Genomic DNA, 24,418 nt, shown 5'->3' with positions numbered 1-24,418 from the left:
CTGCTGGGAATGTGGTGGGACCTGCTTGGATTTGGTAAGTTTGTTTTGCTTTGTTTGAGTTTATTTTGGCCTGTTTTTGTTTTCCCCATTTTTGTTTATTTGCCATTGTATTAATCCATTGAGGATCTATCTACTTCATGTCACAGGGCACAGGCAACAGACAACTTTCCTAAGCCCTCCAGTTGCTCGTTGGGTTGCAAGGATTAAGAAAGTTACAGGAATATCAATGTGACAAGGACTTCAGGGGCCATGACTTTAGAAAACAAAAGACACCAAAAAAAAAAAAAGAATCCCATTGGCTAGATCTGAGTAGGGGCTCACTGTTTACTGCATGTATTGTCCATGGTTGGTGCAGTAGTTTGGAACCCCTGGGCCCAGTTCCACCCATCCAAATGTTCTTCATGTAGGTTTCTAAAACCCACTGGACCCTTCTATTTCTCCATTCTCCCATACTTTTCTTATCTAGAGTCCCAGTAGGATATACTCACATCTATCCCTACTCAGATCTAGCTAATGGACAGGACATTCTCCACACTTGCGTGGAGAGCAGGAACTGACTCTGACACAAACTCTGGTGCCCTATATTTGACCACTTCCCCTTGGTGGGGAGGTCTGGTGGCACTCAGAGAAAGGATAAGCAGGCTGCCAAGATGAGACTTGATAGCCTATGACCATATAATGGGGAAGGAGATCCCCCTCGGTCACTGACATGGGGGAGGGGAATAGGGTGAAAGTGGGAGGGAGGGAGGAACGGGTGGATAGAAGGGATGCGATAACAATTTATATGTAATCTGAATAAATTAATTAAATAATAAAAAACGAATCCCAAATGCTCCCTGCATTCTTCAGGCACAGCAGAAGGCTGGGACAGAGTAGGGACAAAAGGGCTTCAGATAATGCCACCCAATGAGCACCAGGTGTTCAGACACCTGGGCCTGTGGGATTCTGAGGTGTTCAGACACCTGGGCCTGTGGGGTTATCACTCAAATCCCCACAGTGTATATAACCACTATCTAAGAAGTAAGAGGAAATGCAAGGAAAAGTTCATAGCGGGTGGGAGTGTCAGGATGTTCTGAAATTTACAGAAGATATAAATCCATAGATTCAAGAATGATTTTAAACCCAGGCAGTATGAATAGCACTGCCAAATCCAAGGAAGAAAGAAAACAAAAAACAAAAAAAAAACAACAACAACAATCAGATAAGAGCCCACACGACCTGCTGAGGGTAAAGGAAAAGCCAGTGCTCAAGTTATTTTGAATAAATCTGTACATTCTTTAATTTCATACAATGTATCTTGATCAGGTCCACACCTCACCCACGCCCTCACTCCTCCCAGATTCATCCCCATCTCTCCACGTCTCCCAGCGGCATGTCCCTCTTTTTGGTTTTTATGACCTATCAAATGCAGCTGGTGCTGCCCAAATCCTAGTAGGTGTGGAAGCATTCACAGGCCCTACTGCAGGCTGCTCTGTTAGAGAGCACTTGCTCTCCCTCTCCTGGAAGCTTGCAGCTGTCACATCTCCTTGGCTAGGAATGGGCTCGAGACCCCCCCCCCCCCCGCCCCGTGATGTAATGTAGACTGGCTTGGTCCTGTGCAGGCATCTGCAGCTGCTATAAAATACTCAGGCTATTAACAGGAACAACAGATACAAAAGACAAGAGAATAACAGGCTTATGTACGGGAAGAAACATTTTTAAAAAAATAAACAACAGAAACCTAAGGAATCCATTGTCATACCATTCTAATAACAGAAATAGAAAAGAGAACTTATGTCTCTCCTGGATTTTTTGAGTCCTGATTTCATCTGTAGCCAAAGCTCTCAAACCTGTGACAATCATACCTCAGCCTCCTGAACGCTGGGATTTCACATCTGAGCCAACATGCCGAGTCACAGGACTTTTTAGTTTGTTTGTTTGATTGATTGGTGTGTTGGTTGGTTTTGGTTTTGTTCTTGTTCGTTTGTTTGTTTGGGGGGTTTGGGTTTTGGGGGGTTGTTTTGTTTTCTTGTTTTGTTTTGTTATTGTTTTGAGACAGGTTTTTCTGTGTAGCCTCGGCTGTCCTGGACTCACTTTGTTAACCAAAGTGACCTCGAACTCACAGAGATCCACCTGCCTCTGTCTCCCAGAGTGTTGAGATTAAAGGCGTGTGCCATCCTGGCTGACCTTTTTAAAAAAGCTGACAGCTTTATGAATTTTCTCTTTGTCATTTTAATTTAGCCACCATTTTTACAAGGTGTCTAGGTTTGCTTTTATTTTTATTTATAATGATTGAGAATGAGGTCAGTCTTGAATCTATGGGTTTATAATTTTTGTAATTTCAGAGAAAGAGACTAGAGAGAGTTCTAAAGTCACTTAATTAACATTAGACAATATAAATTTTATAGCAAGAATTTTTATGAATAATAAAGGACATGTTCATGACAATAAAGATTTCAGAAGAAGATTATGATATAAGTTTGTATACAGCTATGAATATAGCAATATTGTGAACTATAAACAAGGTTATATTGCATTCTTATACCATGTGAATAAATTTCAATGATAGGATGTTAATGAAATAACAGGCACAGAATGCCATATACTGTTCATTTATTTAAGTGGAGTTCAGAAGTAGGCATAAAAGCCTCATGGTTAGGTGAGATGGTTCCCTATAAAAGCTGGATAATGGTTGGGAGCGTTCCCTAGGTGCCAGTCACTTCCTTTGTCTTGATATCAGCAACAGGCAGGGCCACCTTTTAACTACTCATGTGCATGTGCTGGCAAATTTTCTATTCATTACCGAATATGCAATATGTTTCCATGTCTCAAATTCAAAAAGAATGAAGAACAGGAAGACGCCCTAGCATGGCTTCGGGTGGACAGTCACTGAGCTCTGTGACACCAGTGTTTACACTCGGCCTCTGGATGCTGATCTCCGCCTCCCAGCCATACTAACTGTAGCGTTGGCATCTCAAGAGGTTTCAGGGCATCATGTAGATGGAGGCTTCTTTCATTAACACAGAAATCCACTCCTGCTTTGACCTATGGCGTTTCACCATAACACCCCACCCATAAAATTTTCACTATGAATTATTAAAGCCCGGGAAACATACACCCCACTATATCAATTGTTTCCTCCAACAAGAAATAATACTGGAGTTGTAAGACCCATGGGTACCAAGTCTCCCCAACGGTTATCTCACCTAAAGATTGACAACTAACTAACACTCCCCTATTCCATCCACACTTGCTGCTTCTCCTGCTCTGGATCAACTTCTCACGTCGATCACTGTCATCGGTTCGGGGATAAGCAGATGCTGCTTAATTCTGACATAAAGTAGGATAAGCAGGCCTATTTCTGACTACATATTTAATAGGATTAATGTGGGAGCAAGAGACATGGGACATCATATAGTAGGGTGTAAGAAAATGTCCTCAAGAACAATATGAGAGATAGCACACGTTTATTTTCTGAATGCGGCAAGCATTGCCAACCTGGCTTGCCTTTGGTTGGTGCAATGACTGGAGAGCTCTGGCCTGTCCCCAGCGTTGTCCTGTTTTTACCACAAAGCAAATAACCCAGCAAAATTGGCCCAGGTCTCACGGTATATGATCAGTGCATGTGTTAATGTGTGTGTGTAAAAGCTGCAACAACCTCGTTCTTCCTGCAGCTGAGAAGAGAGGTGGTGTCTGCCCAACAATCTACTCAATGTGTCTGCACACAGAATGTATTTTATTTACATCATGATAAATTGTGTGGTATTTTAGAAAATTGAGGTGCTAGACGTTAAAGTAAAAGAACAAAGGAATGGAGCTGACAGTGTGGAAGCAGTGGGAACATCTAAAGAGAAGATGGAAAAACAGAAAATGCAGAAATGGTTTCTTCAAGAATTATTCATCATCTGAACAAAAACAAAGCTAAACAACAAAACAACAACAACAACCAAGAGTGCATCTTTCAGGATTTGTTGAGGGATGAAGTTTCAACACTGTTTATGCTCAAGGCAGTTTGGGAAAGGATGAACCTCTGCATTCTACCACTGAAGAGCAAATAGCCTTCTTTTTCTGTGTCACAGCTTCCACGTTTGCTACCACACTAACCCAAGTGGAAATAACCCACACGCATGGTTTCCATATACCAGGCCATGGGCTCTGCTCCTACAAACACACACACACACACACACACACACACACGCGCGCGCACACACGCGCACACACACCAGCCCATCCCCCTCTGAGTCTTCCCCCCGCTCCCCGCCCCCCCGCTCTCCTTTATGAGATTTTTAGCCTTATTTCAGGGCCCTGGGAACTGACTTTCCTTCCAGGAGTATCCTTGACTTCCCAGGAAGTGGGGTCACCCTTTCGAAGTCCATGTAGAACTTAAAATGCAACTCTGTAGAGTGTTTACCACACTCTCCAACAAGGAATCTTCCAGACTCTGGAACAGAGAGACTGAGACTCCCATGCTTCAGCATAGGAGACTAGTGGTACCACCCAGAGCCCCAGACTGAGAAGGAATCTGAGGTTGTACTTAAGGGCCATAGGAAGTTCTCCAATGCAAACTTCTAACTCAGGTACTGCCAGCGCCTAGACCATTCTGAATATGTGGCAGATATTGAATATTTCTATGACTGAATACTGGTCTAATAATGTCAGCTGTAGCAAAGGAAGCAAAGCTGGTGGCATCGGTTTAAGGTATTTGCTGCCCTCTAATTGTCTTGGAGTTATTCAAAGGCGCACACCGTATCTGATTTGTCATAGTATTAGGGTGTCTCTGATATCTCACTTAGCATATTGAGAAAATATTATTGCTAAGTAATGGTTGAGGGAAGTGACTTTTAGCTCAAAGACTATGTTGACATTTGAAAATATGGGGAATAAAAGCAGCTGTTCAAATCACAACTCCCTCTTATCTCCAGTGAGCTGAATGAAATAATGAGGGAAGTTGTTTCATGTAGCTGAAGACAGATGGTTTTCTTGTCCCTGTGTTGTGACATAGCCATAGGTTTATATGAGAGTTACGAGGAAGAGGAAGGAGGTAGCCATACAATGGCGCCAGGAGACCGAGGACCACAATTTCCTTTTGCTATCTTTTCAAGAGTCTAGGAAAGCCCTTGTCTCCTTTGTTCACACACACACACACACACACACACTTATGGCAAGAAGTCTTCTGGATATATCATAGTTTGTGATATAGGGATTCAGAATCTGTAATCATTTCCTCTAAACTGAAACATTCCCTACTGGATGGAAGAGGAGGACTATTAAGATGAGAAAGTGAAATAAACTAACAAGTCTCAGGAAGGTCCTGAAACTTACAAGACTCAATACCACCCCCAACACCCCAGGAGGTTATATAAATAGTAGGAATTTCGTGGAGGTAGGAGACTCTCTCCACTTGTCTCCTTGCTTGTAACTCATGCAGATAACTTTAGTCATGCAGCCTTCATGAGTCATTACCTATGCTAAAGTGGCCTTTTCAGTTGTGCAGCTGCTTTCGAGTTATCTTGCTCAATATATTAAGAAATAGACCAACGTATAAGTAACCCTTTACATATACTCCTGTTAATAATACTGATAAGCTCATTGATTCATGAAGCTAAAGCCAGGTAGAATCATTTGTTTTCTCTCTCACTAATATGTCCTATCAAGTAAATACACATCTGTTTATGTTGGGAAAGGCAAACAACGCCATGTTTTATTCAGAAAACAAAAGAAGAGCCAGTGAAATTACTCAGTGCATAAAAGAACTTCCCACCACTCCTGACAACTTGAGTCCAATCCCTGTAACCCACAGGGTAGAAGGAGAAAACTCCCCCTGACAATTTGTCCTCTGACCTCTACATTTCAATGTTGTAGCATACAAGAACCCCTGTATACTAGATAAATAAATATACAAATAAAATCAAGAGTAGACTCTTTGAGTCCTCTTGATTTCAGGAGGAGTGATTTGCTTAAATGAACTTCAAAACCCCTTTTTCCATGTTTTTATTTGATAAGGAAGTGGGCATTAACAGCTAGAAATATATTTCTGTGTCTTCTATGAAACTGAGGCTGACTCCCCTCAAGAGGTCAGCCTCCCCAGCCCATGTCTCACTAGCTGATTTTTCGTCCTAGTCCTTAGAAGGCACCAGAAAGACTCAACAGGAAAGACAGACATCCCAAAGCGAAAGATGACAAAGAGGGTCTGGGCTTTGTAACACCAAGTAAAACAGCACATGAGCAGTACTAAGGGCAGGAGCGCAGTGCTGGTCCAGCTTTGAAGGGATGTGACTGGAGGAGGAAGTGTGAGCTTGTGGGCAGGCTCTGCTTCAGACCTGCTGAAAGCAGAAGCCCATCAGCCATGCAGACAGTGCAAGTTTTGCTCTTTATGTTATTTTTTTTTTAAAGCGAAGTGTGACTTTTTTGTATTTTAATTGACCTAAATTCGAATGAATTCACTTTAAACCAATTTTCTAACAGTCTTTGAGATCCTCTGGATATTTTTAGGTCGATTAAAACCAAAGATATTTTGGGGAAGGCAAGGGTTTGTTTCATTCCAATCTCTCTCTAGAATCGCTAATGTGGAATCTTGGGCAGAGTTCATCGCGGGGAAGGTCTCACAGCAACAAGAGTATCTTGCATTTGTCTGTCTAGAACAGTCAACACTGGCCACACGTGAGAGCTAAGCATTGGAGCAATGGACGGCATGACCTTGACTGAGGCTTCCCTCCAAAATGAGGTTGATAATTTATCCAGAAAACACCTGTCCTTTCATTATAACATACACATTTACTTACATCTCTTGCCTATTTTTTCAAGCTGAGTCCAAAATATCAGTTCTGGACTTTGATGTTAGAACCTATGTTTGATGAAGAGAAACCACACACTCCTTCCTCTTATAAAGTGTGTCTGGCTTGAAGACATAATCAAAGACTATTTAGAGGTAGGAGGAAGCCGGCTGGAAAGAGGGAGGTTGAGAGAGTGAGAATAAATATAGTGTGTGTGTGTGTGTGTGTGTGTGTGTGTGTGTGTGTCAGAGAGAGAGAGAGAGAGACAGAGAGACAGAGAGAGAGAGAGAATACTCTAAAATATGTTATTTGGTATGCTAACTAATATTGAGGAAAATTAAATTAAACATAAAATAATGAAAAATAAACGTCTGCGATGATTGCGCGCACACCACTGCCTACTTTTTCAAGGTCTTCTGTGGTGTAAGAGGCTTCCCTGACTCCCATCGGGCTCCCCACATAGAGGTAGTCAGTCTCTTATTTTGTTGTGATCACAGTCCTTTATCTATAGTAGGATCTATAAGCCCCCATCCATATTGTGGGTGCTTATAAGTAACCCTAAAAGAGAGAAACACAAAGAAGCATAATGAAATGATTGGACTCATCATTCATGGGGAGGGAGCACAGCCCTTCGGGGAAGTTATCTCTCTTAATTGAATTTCTAGCCCCATACTCAAGGTCCACTTCCTTGTGAGGCCATTTTTCACAGGGCTTGTAGCACTGATAACTATCTGTGCAATTGCTTTGCAGCTCACAGTGACATTCATTGTGGCAAAGGGTCATGTTCTGTTAAACGCTGATCAGTTCTTCATCAAACGCAGAAGTCCAGAGAGGACAGACCATTCTTTTAAGTGTTCTCCTGCATGGTCCCACATCTCAGAAAGCACACCCAATAATATTGGTACAAGGTAAAAATGGCAGAGTTGGGAGCTTGGAGGGTTCCGCAATGGTGGAACAATTAGCTGATATCTGCAAGGACCTGGCCTCAAAACCTGTTACCAATGGACTAAACGGCAGAGCTTGTCACAACTCTTAGCAGCGTATTGCGAGCTCAGAAGGTCGTCCCATCAATTATCCTCTTTTCAGATGAACTACAGAGGAGAAACCTTTGTATACGTTTCCTTGGTTTAAATATGATGTGGCTAGACCATGGACAAGCACAGTTTAAAAATTTAAATACTTGGTCTGCATTTCCAACATATCAGTCCGTAAATCCAGTTTGGCAGCATTTATTAAAAACCAAGAACCTTCAGTCCATAATTTAAAGGACAATGCTTTCGTCCACAAAAGAGATTGAGATTAATATGACAGAATGTAATTTAATTCTAATATATATTGAATGTTCACTGTGAGTTCAGAGATGTGTATCTCAGAACCATTCAAGGTCTGCAGCACTAAGATGAGAATCTAATCAGTTTTCTTAGTAGAAATTAGCAAGGATGATGGGGAGGAGAGGGAGGCAACCCAGTCAGGGATCAGCAACAATGGTGTTGATACGGAAAGCGCTGGATCCTCAGACACAGTGGGCACAGTTGGCATGCTTCCCAGTAAATGGTGGGAAGCTTATTTTTCTTGTGTTAGGACCAACCAGCACTGAACAAGGGCACTAGTCTGGCATGTGTTGTCCAAGCAATGGGTAAATAATGTCAGTTTTACTATAGCAGAGGGAGGTGAGAGTGACACGTGGCATTGGGCAGTGTCTACACTAGCCCAAGAGTGAACTGATGTGTTCTCTGATTCTGCAGGTTGGTGACAGTGAAGACAAACTCATCATTCAGTTTGAGGCATAATAGCTAAAATGACTTTAAGAACAATTGTGTTTTATGCACTGCTATAGATGTCCCCCAAGAGCTCATGTGATCCCCAATGAGACACGTTGAAATAGGACCCAGTGAATAACCTTAAGCTACTGGGGATACACTCTTGGGAAAATTGTGGGCCCCAGTCCATCTCAGGCTCTTTTCTTTCATATGTGATTTCTTCCTCCTTGACATGAGCTCTCACTACTGTGAATCCATGTGCCATGACATCCTTATCAGAGCTGGTGACAGGCCCTTCATTTCAAGAACACTGAGGTAAATATACCTATTTTGTTGACAAAGTTAGCTTGCCCCGGGAATTTCATTATAGCTATGAAAAATGGACTACTGCTGATATAAAGGTTTTTTTTTAAACCTTTTAAAACTAATATTTTCATTGGCATATATTTATTGTATGTGGTACTTGTTTTCATAAAAACAAGTTCATGGAAATATATAATGTTGAGCACACATCTCATTCCATCAACTTTCCCTTTTCATACCCTCCAATTAGTCCACTTTATCTCTCTAGATAGTTCCTCTTCTACCTTCAGGTCAAATATGCAGATCTACTTTTATATATTTACAGAACTCTAGGTTCCATTACCAGGCTTGGGAAATTTCCCTTCAACTTGGCCTTGGGAGTCCAAGAGACTCCCCAAACAACATAGGTTATTATTATTGTCTTTAGTTGTTCCCAGAAAGTGAATTTAAGACCCTGTTGCTAATGACATCACACATTTTGAATGTAGGATTTGGAGATGTTAATCTGTAACTGTCCTGGAACTCTTGTTCTTGGACACTAGTTATCGTAGTACCTGAAGGTGTTATGCAAGTTTCCAAGGGAGAAAAACAATCATTAGTCCTACTCAACTGTAAATTTTATGAGCCACAATGACCAGCAAGGTAAGGTTTTCCCAATGGTAGGATAGGGGCACTCTTGTCCTGGTAAACCAATAGCCACCCAATTAAACTTAATGCCTACTCAATAGGAGGGGCTTCATGCTCAGTAGCACAAACTTTGCCCATTACCAGTGACGATAAGGTCATGGACCCGAAAAAAGAACTTACAATTGCCACTCAAACCAATATATTTTCTAACTGCATTCTAAATATATATCATTATAACCATAGATAAATGTAGCTTTTACCCCGTATCGAAGAATATTCTTATTGCAGCAGATGAAGACTGTTAAAGAAATCCACAATGAAAGGGTAGCCAAATCTAGTTAACACAACCCTTAACACCTAAGACTCGGGGAATACTGTGGAAGAGGGGATATAAGTCGTGTATAAGAAAGAGGACCAGCATGTCTGCTGTGTGATAGTGTCTTCTATAGGTAACAGGAAACCTGTACCTATGAAATCTCAGCAATATGGTCACTTAAACAAAACCAGCTCAATGATAACACCAGTTCACATGGCAGTGTGGAGAGTGGAAATCTTACAAGATCCTGCACTAGAAGAACTATGGGTAATTAATGGCTGGAGAGTCAGTGTTTTTCTAGGAATGAGGCCCCTGATATGTTAATCCAAATCCAAGTGGCAATCTTTAAACACATATACCCAACGAAATGTACTCAGTAGACTCTATTTATATGAAAACATGTATGTACATACATAGACATGTATGTAACAATCACAATTAATGAAAAAGATCTCATGAATTTGAGAGGGAGTGGAGGTCATGGGAAGAGTTGGAGAGGGGAGATGTGAATATACTACTCACGTATGAATTTCTCAAAAAAGACCCATAGAGATTATTTTTTTTTAATCTAGGATCTATATGTGATACTTATTTTTTCCAGATTTTTTTAAGTGTTAAAGCAGGAATGGCAAATGTTTTTAAGTTTGTAGGTTAGGAGAATGGAAGGATTTTTCTACTGACAAAGCAGCAGTTGAGAGAAGAACTCAGGAGTCAATGTGCTAAAAGTGGGTCATACTGGGTGAAAGCAAATGGATTGTCAAATGAGATGCTAGGTGAACTTCAGAATAGGAAATTAGATCTAGACTCCAGTATGGATGAGAAGAATGGCTTTCTAACCAAGAGAGACTGCTTTTCTTTTCTACCCACCTCGTGCCCATTCTTCCTCACCAGGCCATAGTTTGTTTGTTCGTTTGTTTTTGTTTTTGTTTTTTCAAGAAGGGTTTCTCTGTGTAGCCCTGGTTGTCTGGCTGTCCTGGACTTGCTTTGCAGACCAGGCTGGCCTCGAACTCACATTGACCTGCCAGCTTCTGCCGCCAGAGTGCTGAGATTAAAGATGTGCACTACCATGCCTGACTCAGGCCATATTTTATGGAAGGAAGTCCCAGACAGGACCACTATGGAGCACAGCTACACTGAGGTCTCTCCAGTGATCTCTTAGTTGTCTTCTTTCAACATTCATAGGTCATTCAAACTCAAACAATCAACTTATGCTTCATCTCTAACAATGTCTCCTTTGAGCTAAGAACTAACCTACATAAGAAAGTTCTAGTGTTTGTCCCATATCCTCATCAAAGAAATGATGATGACTTCAGAAAGAAGATCACAGACAGGAGCAGGACTGGGACGCGGGGGATGGGAGACGCCCCCCCGACCACCCAGCAGCCCACTCGCCCCGCCAGACACCCACATCATCCCACGCCCCCCCTCGCCAGCACCCCACAGCAGCCCACGCCGCCCGCCCCGCCAGACCCACAGGCATCCCACGCCGCCCCGCCAGACACCCACAGCAGCCCACGCCGCCCCGCCGACACCCACATCAGCCCACGCCTCCCGCCAGACAAGCACAGATCCCAGCCGCCCCTCCAGACACCCACACAGCCCACGCCGCCGCGCCAGACACCCACAGCAGCCCACCCCCCGCCAGACACCCACAGCACCCACCGCCCCGCCAGACACCCACATCAGCCCACGCCGCCCCGCCACACACCCACAGCAGTCCACGCCTCCCCGCCATACACCCACAGCAGCCCACGCCGCCCCCCCACACCCACAGCAGCCCACGCCGCCCGCCACACACCCACAGCAGCCCACGCCTCCCCCCAGACACCCACAGCAGCCCACTCCGAGACACCACAGCAGCCCACGCCGCCCCCGCAGCACCCACAGCCAGCCACGCCCCCCGCCACACACCCACAGCAGCCCACGCCCCCCCAGACACCCACAGCAGCCACGCCCCCCCAGACACCCACATCATCCCAGCCGCCCCGCCACACCCCCACACGCCTTCCCGCCCACCCACAGCAGCCCACGCCGCCCGCCATACAACACATCCCACTCCGCCCCGCCATACACCCACAGCATCCCACCGCCGCTCCATACACCCACATCATCCCACTCGCCCCATCACACACACACAGCAGCCCACGCCGCCCCTCCACAATCACAGCATCCCACTCGCCCCTCCATACACCCACATCAGCCCACTCCTCCGCCATACACCCACATCATCCACGCCCTCCCCGCACACACCCATCAGCCACGCCTCCCCATCACACACACACATCAGCCCACGCTCCCCAGCACACACACCCACATCATCCCACTCCTCCCCTCCATACACCCACATCATCCCACTCCTCCCCTCCATACACCCACATCATCCCACTCCTCCCCTCCATACACCCACATCATCCCACTCCTCCCCTCCACACACCCACATCATCCCACTCCTCCCCTCCATACACCCACATCATCCCACTCCTCCCCTCCATACACCCACATCATCCCACTCCTCCCCTCCATACACCCACATCATCCCACTCCTCCCCATCACACACACACATCATCCCACTCCTCCCCATCACACACACACATCATCCCACTCCTCCCCATCACACACACACATCATCCCACTCCTCCCCATCACACACACCCACATCATCCCACTCCTCCCCTCCATACACCCACATCATCCCACTCCTCCCCTCCACACACCCACATCGTCCCACTCCTCCCCTCCACACAGCCACATCATCCCACTCCTCCCCATCACACACACCCACATCATCCCACTCCTCCCCTCCATACACCCACATCATCCCACTCCTCCCCATCACACACACACACACACACACACACACACACACACACACACACACACACACACACATCCTCCCACTCCTCCTTTACCATATACCCACCTTCTTCCATGCCCTGACCAAGCATTAGAGTGACTTTTCCTTCCTCCATGACAAGCCTGGTAGGCTCCTTTGCCAGAGTAGGGGACTCTCTGTGCTGCTGCCTTACAACACCTCAGTCATGACACTGTCATGGTGGAGCCAAAAATGTGCCACTGATAGTTTCCATGTGAGTAGCAACCCACTTTCCTCCTGGTCTGTGGAACTCAGACCATTCAAGCCACCCAGTTCTCCCATGGTCCCCAGATGGAAACTGTCTTTGTGGCCATGGCAGGTGCCTTCACTTCAGTGTGTCCCAGTGCTTTCAGTCATTCCTGTCCACACTGTGATAACTGAGAGAACACCCATACCTTAGTGCTCCTCATGCTACTGTTGAGGACTAGATCCTGATACAAAGAGTGTGCCACGTCAGCTCAGGACCCCTTCACCTGAATCTCTTTCCCAGGGTCTCAGAAGACTTCTGAGGCAAAGGCTCCACTCATGTGTGAGAACCATCCATCTGGTGTTCGCTCCTACCCTGAGGTCCTTTCCCAACTTAGAGCAGTCCACTACATAGCCCAAGGCAAACCACAGAGATTAAGGTGTGTATGTTTTAGTAATTCCCCAGAAGGCTAGCAGCTTGTGTGTCCACTGTCACCTTCTCTACCCAATGACTCCTGAGCTCTATCTTTGAACAGATGACTGGAGGTTCACTTCTCTCTTCAAACAGTGAGTCGGGATGCTGGGTTTAGCCCCACATGACCAAGCCCTTGCTACATACAATGAGAAGAGTAAGAACAACCACAGACTCCATGAGGCAAAAGTTTTCTTTCTCTAACAAGGGCCATTTAAGAAAGGCAACCAATCTATAGACAGAATTGCTTATCTGAAGTTAATTGCTTAGTCTTACGTGAAACATGTCCCATTTTCTGTGAAATCTCTGATATGAACTGGAAGTTAGTTTAGGATAATCAGTTTCTAAATAAAAGCAAGACATAATCTGTGTCCTGGTTGAGCTCCAAGTTTCCTGCTCAGGACTTATAGTCATTTCCAGTCATTTGCTGCTTTGATAACCACACTGATGACTTCAAGCTGTGCTTCATGTGAGTGAGTGAGATACTGATTCCAAGATACTTTCTGATGGATTGATAGGTTCAATTTTTTATGCTGCCAGTAAAATAATAGCTTGGAAGAGAGCAAAGGGAAAATATATCAAAACTGTAAACTGTAAGAAGAAGTTGGACCGTATCTAAGAGTGTGTCTGATAGTCTCTCAGGAAGTGCATCAAAATGCACCGCTCCCCCCCCACACACACACACAATGTGAACTGTCAGAAATGGAAAAACACTCCAAACACTAAGAAACAAAAAGTATAATTCACATATCGTCGTTTGATGCCAATTGAAAATAGAAAGTTCTATCCAAAATTATTCTAGCAATTTTCCATACCCTATGGCATGTCTAGGTAAAAGCAGATGCTTCGTGCACAGAATTTAAATCATAGTGAGACTTTTGAATGCTTATTTTGTTAAAAAGGTCACAGCTTTAATCTATTCAGGGAAGCTGCAACAAGAAATGGAAAGGCAAGGACCATAGCAATACAGAAGGGAATAGAAAGGGGGAAAAAAAAGACCTGAACTGCTCCCAAGAGAGCCCAGTGTGAGTTCGCCCAACTATCCTTGAAGGAGTCACAGTGTGAAAATTAAGTGCAAATACGCCTGCCATTGGTGGCATGGGGTGAAGTAGAGAGTGCATTCCTAGCTGCCTTGAATGGTGACAGTTATAACTCTGTAAAGTCATATTTATCCCTGACATCTCTGGAAGATTCATTACACACCCCACAAAATTTATCAGGAAATATATTTGATTCCAAGCCTGTCACCCTCATCCAGTCTCCCCTGATATCTGCAAGATCAAGTCAAAGCCTCTTTGCACAGCTTTGGAGCTCACTCACCATCTGCTGCTATTTTTCTAGTCTTATCTTCCTTGGCTTCGCTCTACACCTATTACATAAACGCTCTACACTTTATGTAATGAGATTGTAGTTTCCTAACCAAGCAGTGCTAATTCCCATGCGAATGTGCTCTCCAGTGTGGCTCTTTCTGCTTGGAAATACCTTCCACCCTGCAGTCCTGCGCCAGAGCAAGGCTGCGTTTCCCAACACCTTGGCAACTAACTCTCTCCCAACAGACCTTGTCATGATTCCCTTTGCAGTTTAAGCAAGGGGAACTATCTCCCTCTACTGGACTGGACCCAACACTGCACATATAATTAGGCTTGCAAAGTGAAGCTCTCTGGTGATTGACCCTTGGAGGTTGGCAGGGGCTCTGCATCTGTGGGAAGTCGAAACACACCCCACTAGAACTGAATAAAGCTGCCTGCCAAGTCCAAAAGAAAATGAAACAATTACTTTCAGCATGGCATAGTAGGCTTAAAGGGCCCGAGTGGGGAGGAGAATGCATTTCGGTGAAATTCATTAGGCCAAAGGCCCCCTCTTGAGCACAGTGAGGACCTGGGGACTTCAGCAAGTATCTGGGATCAAACTGTAGAATCTAGTGAGACTGCCCGCTAAGCAGCTGTAATTTTATTCAAAGCCATAATCTTAATGTATGACTCAACTGTGTATTGATTCTCTGTGTTCAAGTTGGTTTCCTGGTCCGAGTCACTCCCGGTGATCAATCACAACGGCTAGCTGGATCTTTGACTGGTTGGAATCTCAAACGCAGATGCTGACTCTTTGCAGCGGGTGCCAAACAGTGTATGTTACCAAGATGCTTAAACTCTAAACCTTCCATCTCCTTAATATTGTGGCAGAGCCATCTTTCACCTTCTGAAATATGGGGTAACTCTGTTGGAAGTAGGGCCAACCTGCCAAGTCCCATATTAAAACTCTTAGAGGAAACAAAGTCTCCAGAATGTGAGGATGACGGGATGGGAGCCAGACCCCTCTGATCACTTCTGGCTCTTTCTCAGTTGTCCAAGAAACATGATGACATCATCTGCCCATCAGTCAGAGCAATTATTTGTGGCAGCTCAACATCCTGTATATCTCCCAGTACCGCAAATGTCTGTGTGAGAGACCTTACAGGCCACTGTGGGCAACCCCAAAGGAAGGAGTAACAGCGCTCTGTGGAATTACAATGTTCTACCACAGAAGGGAAATTTGGCTTCATTAAAGCACAGCTTTTTGTGAGGGCTGAGGTCTCCAATTGGCCAATGGTATAATCTTTGCCTGAGTAAAAACTCTCATCGCTGTCCCTGTGTTTATATAGACTCATAACTGGAACAGGGTTCACTATGAGAACTAAAGACTATATTAGAGAAATAAGTATTCACATTATATTAATTGTATTACTATTTGTCCAGTCATTGGTTGGAAAGTATAGTTAGTCAACTAAATGATCAAGGCTAGCTTACGGGTGTGGCATATAAACAGAATTTGGGAAAGAATTCAGCAAAACTCATCTATACTAGTATTAAAATTAAGTCTTACTAGCTGGGCATGGTGGCACATGCCTTTAATCCCAGCACTTGGGAGGCAGCGGCAGATGGCTCTCTGAGTTCGAGGCCAGCCTGGTCTACTACAAAGTGAGTCCAGGACAGCTAAGGCTACACAGAGAAACCCTGTCTAAAGAAGAAGAAGAAGAAGAAGAAGAAGAAGAAGAAGAAGAAGAAGAAGAAGAAGAAGAAGAAGAAGAAGAAGAAGAAGCCTTACTGCCCTTCCCCCACAGATGCTACCTTCTTAATGACACAGACATAATTTTTTTTTAAATTTAAAGAAATATCTAGGTGTACTGGTCACTGAAGATAAAAGCAAATGGTGGGAGTTAGCTGTGGACCTGGTAAGTAAAATCACACATGATCATCTTTAATCTGATGGCCCGGGAGACTCATCCTTCCTACTCAGGTTCAAGGACAGATTTGGAATGTTGCAAATATGAGCTCCTTATCCTATTGTATGTCTAGATAACATTTGCACCTAAGAAATTCACATTTTAGCGCATGCCCAGCAAGCACCGCATCCCCTCCCCAGGATGGTCACATCGTGCAGCAGCATCCTCTCCCTCACTAACCTGGGGACTTAAACTCTGTTTTTCTCTTTTGGAGAACATGTCTCTGTATCCTTCAAAACCATGAACTGAGGAGGCCAATGGCTGCTTTGATTTCGTCCAGCCCCTTATGCCAAAGGACAGACTGGAAGCCCTTTATCTAAAATTCCCAGGAACAAGAGTATGACTCTACCACCTATACTGTATGTGGAAGGTGGGGGGAGGATTATCAAGACAAGCACTGCTTAATACACATTTCTATTTTGTATGTCTGACCACTGTTCTATTTCTGTATCGCTTGGAGCAGAGTGGTCTGGAAAGTGCTGTAATATCATGTTGCTCTGTGTTGACCTTTCAGTAGCCTCTGACTGGCACAACATGAGTGAGGCTACATTGATCCGAGTTGCTGACACTTTTACTGCCTTTGTTAACAACGGTACGAGATTCGAGGTGTGGTGGATAAATGACCATTCAGAACAGTGAGAAACAGAAGCTGATTCCTTTTAATTTGTATCTTAGTGACTGGATCCTACTTTTATGGCTATTGTTGAAAACTATGTGCTTGTGTTAATACTTTTTCTTTGCTTTATTTATCAAGGATGGAATATGAGTAGGAAAAGCATATAGTTTGCATTACTGTCTGAGTATTGTTAAAAAGGAACTTACAATTGCAACTTTAAGCCAAAATCACTAAACTTGTAAGCCAAAATTACTCAATTTAAAAGATACCTTTTAAGACTTGATAATTACTTATCTAATTATAGGATACATTTTCCAGTTAGACTCGGTACTAACAATGGAAAGCTACAAAGTTGGTGGCCTGAGTTTTATTTGCTTTGTTTTATTTATTAGTTTGTTGAAATGGTGTGTCATATGTAGTCTAGGCTAGCCATCTTAGGCTAGGCTAGCCTCCAATTTGTCATCTTCTTGCCACAGACTCCTGAGTATGAAGCCTACAAGGCATTTACCTACATGCAGCAAAGAGATTGCTTATTGATTTTCTACTTTATATGCAAAATATCCTGTCTGGGTGTCTAATACTAAATCAATAGCTGCTGTCAGGATGAAGGTTATGCTGACAGCAGCATTGACAGTGGTGACATGAAGATTATGTTGACAGCAGCATTGATGGCGGTGACAATCAGATGAGTGGCCTTTGGTGTACCATTAACTGCCCTTAAAAAGTGTGAAAATTCAAAAGGCAGAAAACATTAAAATTAACCATCAGTCAACAAATTTGCTTTTATATCACATAGAACCTAAGGTTGAAAAGCCATCTAAGCCAGGCCTTGGTTCAACTGGACTCATACTCGGATGCTTTGCCAGATTAGTCACAATTGGTCAGATAGACTTCCAGTCATTGCTTGGTGGCAACTGATGATGTAGCTCCTTGGGAATTCTCTAGGGTGATCTATTGTCTAATTTGTTGTTGTTGCTGCTGCTGTTGTTAAAGGTGCCTTTGTCAGCCAAAAACGCAGACTGCCTTACCCACATCTGGATAGGAATAACAACAAGAAGAAGCTACAAGCATAGAGAGTCTCAGGGTGGATGGAGGGGTTGGCGCACCCCACTACAGAATGGAGAGGAGGCATGGAGACAGCAGAGCTACAGAAAGGACAACCTTCTGTCTCCAGGGGACACTGACAGTTGTCACTGGGACAGCAGAGCTGGAACAGACTCACCACTGCAATGCTTCATAAACAGGGCAATTAGCTTCACTAATTACCACCAAGCACACTTTCCCTTTCTTGGAAATGCCTACATTATACGCAAGTGCCAGCATCACAATTTGAATTAAGAGTAATTGACGGGAAAGACTTTGCATGCAAATTAAACCTTCAAAGGTCAATTAGGGGCACAAAGACTGCCTCGCTGACCCACACATTTGAATGTTCTTTGGCTTCCCCTAATTATGGGTGTTAACTGCTGACTTTAGTGGTACATACATTTAAACTGATAGTAGCCTGTGCTAGGCCTTTGAGATGTTATCACCTGATGATATTAAATTTCAAACTCTGGACAAGTGGCTGAAGTGCCTATTTAACACAGCAAAGCAGATCTGGCCTCCACGTTGTCCCAACATCCCTCAGTCCCTACCCTGAACTTTCTGGCTGGGCTTCCCCCCAGAGTCTTTTTCCTATATAGTCCAGACATTTTGGTTATCTACCTCTCAGGCTCTCTTTGGCTCCTGTTGTAGTTTTGGGCTCCTGGCTGGTAGACTTGGTCCCATGTCTCCCTTACTCTCCTCCTCTCCCACATGATTTAGGGCCATGACTACTCTGGACTCTCCCAGATGTGTCTGCCTCTGGCTATGCTCTCCCGTATGTCTATAATAAACGTTCTACTCCGCCTTACCCAGGAGCAGTCATGTCCTTTCCTTTCCTTTGTATTTCATTTTTCGTTCAGATAATAGTTCATGGCATCTGTTCTGCCATTACCTACATATTGAATAATTGAAAGGCATAGAGAGGTTAAGTGAGTTGTCAAAAATGCATAGGTAGTGAATGGCCCAGTGGGGAGTCCCACGCACTGGCCTGGCTTTAAAAGATGCATGCATGTGTATAGCCGTAGAATCATAGGGACACTGACTTTGGGTAAAAAGTGACAATGTGAGTTTATGATATGCCATGATAGAAATTTCCCTTCATTTTTTTTTTCTTGGAATGTCCCTCTATGAATGCTTTGGCCAAAACCTCTTCAAAATCCAGAGCTCTCATATGTTTAGCCCTGACACATCCACGCTGTGACTTAGCCTGAGACAGAAACCTCAAATTCATTCCCACAAGAACTGCTATCCATTACTACCTTTCAGAAAGCTGAGGACAAGCTAGCATAGTTGGCTGCCTGTCTTCCTCCATCAGTTTCCAGTTTACAACGTTGAATGCCTAGAATCTGCTGGGAACGAGCAAGTAACTCTATGTAACCCACAGCAACCAGTTTTCATCTTCCTTTACACCTTAGTCGCAAAAGAGGTGCCCCCGTCCTCTGCTTCACAGTCTCTTATATCTCTCAAGCAGTTCTTGTACATTTCTGTATATCTAAGGTGTTTACCTGCAGTGTTGAACAATAATTAGATTTCTTAAGCAATTTGTACATTCCCCATATGGATTTTTGGACTCTCTTACTTAATAAAAGTAAACAGAATGCTAAGAAACTGGCAGCTGTTAACTCTTATTTGTGTCAGGAATTCTAAAGGCCACCAATCAGGCTGGTAAGGGCAAAATCCAACAGTGTTTGCAGTTTTTATGAGTCCAATAGTTTCATTGATGGGAACAAAGGTATTCCAAGAAGCCAAGCTACTAACACTGTATACAAATAATAAATTATAACACAAAAACTGAATCCAAATGCAGCTTCCCTCCAAATCTAACTTCTGGCATTGGTGTGTGTTTTCTGCTAATGAGGACTCATCCCCTGCAGGCTTCATTAAAATACAGATTCCCGTGCACAGGTTTAAACTGGGTCGGAGATTCTGCATAAGTGAGTCTGTAGATCTCACCCCGGATACAGTGCTCTGCTAAATGTCTTTGAGTCATAGCTAGGGGGAGGGCAACCCTTAGACCACCGTCTCCAAACTTGCCACCCATCTTATGATGAAAGTACTATGTTTAGACTTGATGAGAACATGTAAGTGTGGTTGTTTTTTCCGAAGTGTGCTCCTCAGATCACCCACAGAAAACACCCTGGAATGTTTTTTAAGTGCTTTGTCCTGGGTGTCAGCCGAGCTCTAGTGGACCAGACTATAGGGGAGTGAGTCTGAAAGCTCCAGTAATGACCATCTGGAACCTTCTAATGCACATTCAAGCTTGATCAAGCTACAAATCACCTTCACACAGGATGGGTAGAAAGGAAATGACAAGGAAGGCAACCTCAAAAAGGCCCATGAACAAAGGATTCTGGAGGGAAGAAAAAGTCTTTCCCTCTGTAGTATCAATGAGAAATTAAAGCTCAAAGGCTGGGCCATAAAATTTAAAGTTAGAAGTAATCCGACAGACAGGGGAAACTGACAGGGGAAATGAAGTCTGTGGTCTCCAGACAGAACCTATCTCTGATCCTTGCAAGGAAAAAGTCACATTCACCAACAAAATCTGGTGAGACATTCCACGTAAGCCCTTTGCATGCTGTCTTGGCATGTGCAGAAAAGGAAAAGCTCCTACTGGGTAGCATGTCATCCTGTGTGTTAATACTAATGATGTAAGCATTCTTTCACATTGGCTCAGAAGGTGTGCAAATACAAAACCAACTCACTCCCGCCTCTCAAGGGGGCATGCTCAGCTCCGGCAAGTGTATTATGTCAGGCTAACCTCAGATCTCCAATTTCAGGAGCATGCTTCTGTGACAAGCTTCAGAGCTCCCAGATACAGCTTGCATCAATCCACTAAAAGTATCCCCAACTCGGTCCACTGAGTCAGCATCTTCAGGATGGGACTTAGAAATCTGAATTTCAAAAGTCAATAATTCGGGTGGATTTTTTTTTCACAGTCAACCTAAGAAACCGTGTTTGGAATCCATCAACTAGGTTGTGTGATAGAACATATCCTTCATGCTACTCCAAGAGACATCTGAAGGTTCAAGAGTGACAGGAATGGGACTTGTGACCTTTCTGAAGATCACAATGGTGTTTTCCGGCCTTTGCCGGGTTTCAGATTTTGCTTGAAGTGGGAATCTTTACAAGATTTCCTTTTATGAAACTGATGAAAAGAAATCATCACTCAGAACCATGACAGTTTCATTAGCAACCCTTTAAGGTTAATGGACAAATTTAAATTTCTATAATTATAAGACATGGACAAAGTCAAAGAGGTTTAGTGCAGTGTTAGATTCTAAATCAGCTCTTGGCTTGAGTCTTTATTAGGTGTATGGCCCTGGCTAAGGCAGCTCACGTCCGAGATGTTCAGACTGCTCTCCAAAACACACGACTTTAGTTGGGACAGGAATATGAAAGAACCTGGGTGAACAAACTGTTGGGAATCAGACCTATGTCAAGTAGATGAGGTGCCTATTTATCATACCAAAATGGACCTGGCCTCCAGGTTCTCCCTGCATCCCTCCGTCCCTACCTCCCCTCCCACAGAGACTATATCTCCAAAAGTTTCAGTTTTCTAACCCTCACTCCTCTTTTGGCACACCGTCCCCTCCCCCTGGCTTTTCTGTCTCCCTATCTGTATGGCGACTTTTCTGACCTCCTCCTGTGATATTAGTAAATCCCCGCCCCCCGAACTGTCCCCAATAAATCTGCCACTATAGACTTTAATTTGGCTTGAGTTGGGCTCATTTCATTAGTGGAGATAACTTACCACAAATAACACAAAATAGATGTTCTTTGTATCTTAGTTGGAATCAAAGCTGAGTTTCCTCAGAAGGTTGAAAACAGAAAACAAAATTTGATATTCCGTATACCTACAGACAAGATCCAAGTCACTGAGCCTCTGGAATTCTGATGGAAGGCCTTCCTTCTATGTCAACAGGGAGGGCATCTAACCAAGGAGTGTGATTGAGGGCTTTCCAAAAAGTTTCTAAGTAGTGCAATGTCTTAAAATCTGACATTTAAGCACATGGATACTCTTCTTTGGGGATTTTAATGCTTCTCTTTGAGAAGTGAGGAAGCCCCAATGACCCTACTTTATTCTAACATGAATTGCCTGTTCTTGCCAGAGGAGCAATAACAACAGACCGTCAGGGCTGGGAGGGGCACTCATCAAGGGATAAGGGGGCACAAGGAAGCGGGGTTCCACAATCAAGTTCTTCTGGATTCGCAGAAAATAGGTACATTATCTGGGGGGAGAAACTCAAGTGGGGGTGATGAACATTGGGGAAGTCCACAAAAATGGAAAACTAAACCTTTGTCACCCAAAGAAATCTGGTTACACACACTCTCCTCAGATGGAGCAGGAAGCACCTATGCTAATGGGAGCCCATGTTATGATGCATTCTTCAGAGTGGACAGTGGTCATCCTTAGACTGGGGGACGTCAGCTGAAATGGGATGAGTTGTGATATTCATGAGAAAGCAACTGTATCCTCTTCAGGAAAATAAAGTCTCACTGATAAAAGTTCTGTTTCACCACAAATAGCTCCCAGAAAGTCTCCCTCTAACCCTCTGCATGCCTAGTTGGAAGCATTCCTTAGGGGCAGAAAAACACGGGGCATAGTCACAAGGACCTGGCCACACTTGTGCTGTCTGAGACATTCCTTTTTAAGACTTTACACTGCCCAGACGTCTGTGGTCTCCTTCCTTCTGCAGGATCCAGGTGACTATCAACCCATAAACAAAGTTTTTCTCAAGTCAGTTGACCTAGGAAAGATGGACCACTTAGAAGAGAAAAAGGGCCAGAGCATTTGGAAAATGTCAGATGCTTTTCAAGCAAAGCAGGCCATTTTGGAGGTTGATTATGATGAGATGCATTCCAGCAAGTTTTACCGAGTCACGGAGGCTCATCTGCCTCTTGCCAGCAGACAGGACAACTGCCTTTTCCTTGGTCATATTTAGACTGTTCAGCAGCCACTATTGTGTATAGAGTTTGCTAAGCTAGCTCATCCATATCCTTTAATCTTCCATGTTCCATATATCTTGCCAGAACGACAGAGTAGAGACAGATTTAGCACCTCCGGCTACACGGTACCTGCCTCGCTACCTTCAGCTTTGTCTTCTGAAGCTATGGCTCTCCAGCATGCTCCCTTCCTCAAGCAGGGTAGCTCCCTTGACCATATGCAGATGCAGTAAACTTATATAATTGCTTTTTAATTTTTTTAGTCATTCTTCTATACAGATTACCACTGCAAACAGGCACCGGAGAGTACAGTCCTCCAATAAACTGCAACCTACTTCCAACCCACGGAGGTCTTTAGTGCCTTAAAAGATGTTAAAGTCTTTCATCAATACCAGCTCTGAGAATGGTGCTGTTTGAATGCTATATGGCATAGGATACAGTGAAGGAAAAAAATTAAAGACTGTTGAGGGGGGAATTGCGGAGCTCAAATATCACCCTACAAAGGAGAAACTGCACAGAGAGACTGACAGGACTGTCTAAAGCACCAACTCAAATTAATGCCAGCCTTGGAGTTAGCGGTAGAGGGCTGGAAATAAAGCCCAGCGCTGTGCATTGCTGAGGGGAAAAAAAAAGATAATAGCATTTCTGGGAAGGATGCCAAAGCTTGTGTGGGAAGTTGCTCACTGCAGTACCCATTCTCAGCTTATTCTTGGTCAGAGAGCATGTTCTGGAAAGCAAGGCAGTCATAACAGGTGAAAAGGAGCACTCACTTAGCTGACTTGGACTTGGAGATAAATTCCCTAATTCAGCAGGATACCCTGTGCCACATCTCCTATCTCAGTCTCCTGGCTTCTCACAAAGTATCTAAAAACAATGTCTATAGACCAAGCTCCTGAAAAACCTCCCCTTTCCTTTTATCCAGACCTGAGCTAGCTGACAATAATTCAATAACTACAAGCTCTAATTGAAACGACCTCATCTTCCTGACCAAAACAAAATTATATATATGATAGAATGACTCAGTTAATCAAGTTGAGCCAGTAAATAGAAATTCTCCAGTGTGGTTAAGACTTATTAGGTCTTAATAAGCTAAAAGGAGACACACATCAAAAGCAAACAATACCATGGGGACAGCCAAGGTGCTGCTCAGACCTGCTGGAAGGCATTGCCCACCCCTAAGCTTCCCCCATGAGGCTCCTAGGCAGCGCTACTGCAGACACTGGA

This window comes from Acomys russatus, chromosome 14 (assembly GCF_903995435.1).
Source record: "Acomys russatus chromosome 14, mAcoRus1.1, whole genome shotgun sequence".
NCBI lineage: Eukaryota > Metazoa > Chordata > Mammalia > Rodentia > Muridae > Acomys > Acomys russatus.
This window is presented reverse-complemented; position numbering follows the sequence as displayed.